The following is a 4,549-nucleotide window of genomic DNA, read 5'->3' as shown; positions in this document are numbered from 1 at the left end:
GCATTGTTGAACGGCCATACATCGAAGAGCTCTGCCTAGCATTAATGCGTTGAGGCACGCCCATGCGGCCGAGCAAGCGAGCGATGATCAGCGCCTATACAGCACGTCCATGCGTCAATGGCCAGCGCCTATGCCAAGCACTATGCGTCCATGCCAAGCAAGCCATGCGGACATACCTAGTGAGCCATGTGTCGAAAATGAGTGGCTACCCTATGCGTTGGTGATGACTGACTCATGCGATGGCTAAGTGAGATTTCGATGGAAGTGAGTTGGCTTGCTATGCATTGTGGACAAAAGAAAGGCTAATTGTTGGGGAAAAGAATTTCAAGGGGAGATGGCAATATTTATGAAATGCGTTGATAAGCCTAACAAATTAGATAGATGAACATGTTAAGTATTTAAGTGATTGAGGTGGCAAAAAGAGGTTCACACAAAGCTCTAAGCAGGAGATGGACAAAGGAGATTACATGCAAAAGAGGTCTTATCACCCTAAGCAGGAGGTGGATGAAGGAGGTTGCATGCAAAATGGGGATTTTGGCTGAAAAATTAAGGTGAGAACAACTCAAGGCTGTGCTAGAATAGGCTAAGTGTTGGCAGCTTCAAAAAGGGACAAATGGGAGTTGAGTTGTCACAAGGGGGTGAGTTTGTAATTAGAAGGGTTGAGCGAAAAGAATTTATTCATGCCATCACCAAAATCTCTGTGTTGAGAGCTTATTTAGAGTGTTACGCTTGAGTATTTAGGCTACCAAATTAATTGGGGTCTGAAGGAGCTAAAGTTGCGTTGGTGAAACAATGGAGCCAGCCCGGATGCACAGCCAGCAAATGTATCCAGCATACAATGTGCACACCTTGCACCTTGCAGCGCGGCGTCCGTCCATCAGCGCGCCTCGCACGAATGCATCACGCACGCCAGCCCAACACAGCAGCCACCGTGCGACGCATCACGCATGCCCAACGCAGTAGCCCACTATACGACACAACACGTCCACCCTGCACCCGGCCGAATGCCCAACTATCTGCCACAGTCCAAATAACCTCTAAAGAGGCTAATTTTAGGATTTTGGCTAAGTTTGGAGTGGGGTGAGCTGGTACTTTCATTATATAATGGTATTTTGGCTATTTTTGCATTATTTATTGATATAACAAGTGTTAATTGAGGAATTTTCATTGTTATGGAGGAACTCTTAGGAAGATATTCTCAAAGTGGTTTTAGTAGGAATCTTGCTTACGGTGAGTGGTTATTTAGTTTTATGCATTGATATGTGAATAAATGCATAGGTAAGTACAAGATGCATGCTTATGATGATATGTTACTTGCCATGATATTGTCTGTGTAATTTTTATGGAAACTAAGATTATACCCAAAATACATAAGTTAGCATGCTTAAAAATGGTACTTGGTGGGAAAAATATAGTCGGCCTCGGTCGGCGGGAAATAATAGTCGGTGACGATCGGTGGAAAATATAGTCAAGATACCTAAGCATGACTAGCGGGAAAGAATTGTCGATGTGCACATTGGTGGGGAAAGTGGGTTATAGGAAAGTTTCCATAAAAAGTTTTTATGATTGTTAATATATGCATGATGTGAACATGCCAAGTATAGCATGAGACTGGAAGATAATGATTGAATGAAATTACACATGATCATGCATAGATTATACTGAAATTTTGATTATGTGATTGACTTCCCAAAAATATGTTTTGTAAAGTGATTATTATTTTAAAAGGCACCACTCACTGGGCTTATTAGCTTTTCCAAATGTTTTCCTCTATGCAAAGTGGCGCGTTCAGGAAGGAGTCTACAAGTACCAAAACACCAGGACTTGGTAATTTCTCAGGGCACGACTCGGATCATGTAATAGAATAGTATAGGAAATTGAGCTATATGTATGAAATTTAGATAGATTACTGTAAACATATTAAGGTTTTTAATAGATAAAGGGGAAAATGTTAAATTAAAATGTTGTCTTGGAATGCTACTAGTATATCCTCATGCTCTCTTCCAAGTCTTGGAGCTAAGGCTTGGGAGGGGGTGTGACAATGAGTAAAAAGTAAAACATCGCAAGTTCGTCAATCGCGTTAAGGACGCAACTAAGGTTCCGCTTTCCTTTGGCGTACACCTTTCAGTGATCGGCCGCATTCCTATACGTCTATGGTGAAATAGAGATGAACGTGATGAACACAAGGTTGTTTCCATCTCTGGAAATACTTCTCGCTTTAGTTAACGCATTCTTCCAACCTTCTCTCGATAGGCGGAATAACATCTTCACTTCTGCTCTCACAGGTGAAGATGCCGTCGAGCATACCTTAGCTAAAATTAATTGATTCCTTGACACAGATTAACTCACTCGCATAATTCTTGCTTTTTACCCCAGGGATTAAGAACACATCATGGAGAAAATGGATGATAAATGTATGGAAAGAGACAGAGAGATAATAATGATGACAATGATAACATTTAATTCTAAAATTAAGCGTTTGATACATGTTTGTGAACGAGGGATTAAAGAAGATGAACTAGAGAATAGAAACAAATATGGAAAGAGTGTCAACGTCTTGACACAGATCCCGATTGGAGACTTGTGCTTGCCGGCGAATGGATGTGGTGGAGAGGAAAGCTAGCTAATACTAATAGCATGTCATCAATGATAGAAGTTATCCGATAACACATTATCGATGATAGAAGCTACCACTGATAGCACGTTATCAGTGATAGAGAACTATCACTGATAGCATGATATCAGTGAGATCGTTGATAGTATCTTATTAGTGATGTTATCAGTGAAAGAAGCTATCACTGATAACCACAATATGAGTGATGTTAGTGATATCGGTGATAAAACTTAAGTGATATCTATATATCGAGTTTCTTTCAAAGGTGATAACTAGTTATAGAAATCTATCATTAATAGCCTTAAGTGTTAATATTTCAAGGTTGATTCTAATTGATAAAAGTCTATCAGTGATAATGACTGATAGTTGCTATCAATGATAGTCATGATAAAATATTATTAGCAATAACTACTATGGTAATCAAAGTTGTTGGTTTTCTTTCAAAGTTGACTACTATTTATAAATCTATCATTGATAGCCACTGATAGCCTTAAGTAGTAATATTTCAACGTTGATTCCAATTGATGAAAGTAAATCAATGATAGTTAATAATAATTGATAGCAAATTAAAAGTTAATATTTCAAGATTGTATTAATTTTTCTAAAATTGAAAGTTATCACTGATAGCAACTATCATCAATAGCAATTGATAAAAGCTATCAACAATAGCAGCTGATAGCAGCTATCAGTGATAGCTGCTATCAATGATAGCTTTTAATTTGAGAAAACCGGGAAGAAGTGAAAAAAAATAGTGGCTAGACATGGGTTTTTTAGTCTTTTACCATTTTTTGATCTATATATGCAATTATTTTATCATTGTACTACATATTCAATTATTTTGAGCTTAAATTCTATTTATGCAAGTAGCCCTATAAATTTATCCTTAAACTATAAAATTCATCTCTAGTTGGTCTCTAAATTCTAAAAGTAAAAGAATTGGAAAGGTTCCTAAATTTTCAATTTTATGTCCAATAAATTCCTAAACTTTTAAAAATGTTTAATTGGTCTCAAATTTTTAATTTTATATCTAGTAGATCCTAGATTTTCAAATTTATTTTCAATAAATCCTTAATCTATTTAATATTGTAACTATCATAGATTGATCTAGTGGTAAATAAAGGACACGATTTAGATAAAAAGGGCTAAACGAGAATGAGTTCAATCCATGATTACTATCGATCTAGGATTTAATATTCTATAAATTTTCTTAACACCCAAATATTGTAGGATGACGTAGGTTGTCTAATGAGTTTAGTTGAGGTGTGCGTAAATTGGCCCAAAATTCACGAATAAAAAAGGTACTATTTGGTATTTTTGAGAATTCATGAATCCATTAGACACACAATTAGAAATTTAAAATTTCATTAAACACAAAGCTCAAATTTATATCTAATAGATTAATCAATTTTATTATATACAAATTTGAAAGTTAATTGGAAGTTTAGAAACCTATTAAATATTTTTCAGAAATTTATAGATCAAATAGATACAAAACTAAAAGTTTAGATCCCGTTTAATAAATATTTCGTTTCAAGTTTTATGATTGTGTTTGTTTCTTTTCAATTTTTATATTCACACTTTTCTAAAGAAACATTTGAATTATTAGAGGAAAAATTTGTAAACTCAATTTTAAAAAATAAACCATATAGATTTTGGTAATTAAACTTACCATTTAACCATATTTTTCTTACACGTACTTATTTTTTGGGTTGTTTTCAAATAAGAAAAAAATGAGACGTATTTACAAATACAGCAAAATTTCACTATTTATCAATGACATCTATCGTAATCTATCGATATTTATCAATATCAATAATAAATATCTATTGCAGTCTATCTCAATTTGTCACCGATAGATAGTGAACATTTTACTATAATTGAAAATAATTTCAATATTTTTACCATTTAAAATAATTTTTCTTACTTTTTTTTTTT

Source organism: Benincasa hispida, chromosome 3 (genome assembly GCF_009727055.1).
Source record: "Benincasa hispida cultivar B227 chromosome 3, ASM972705v1, whole genome shotgun sequence".
In the NCBI taxonomy this organism is placed as follows: domain Eukaryota; kingdom Viridiplantae; phylum Streptophyta; class Magnoliopsida; order Cucurbitales; family Cucurbitaceae; genus Benincasa; species Benincasa hispida.
Note: the sequence above shows the minus strand (reverse complement) of the source record.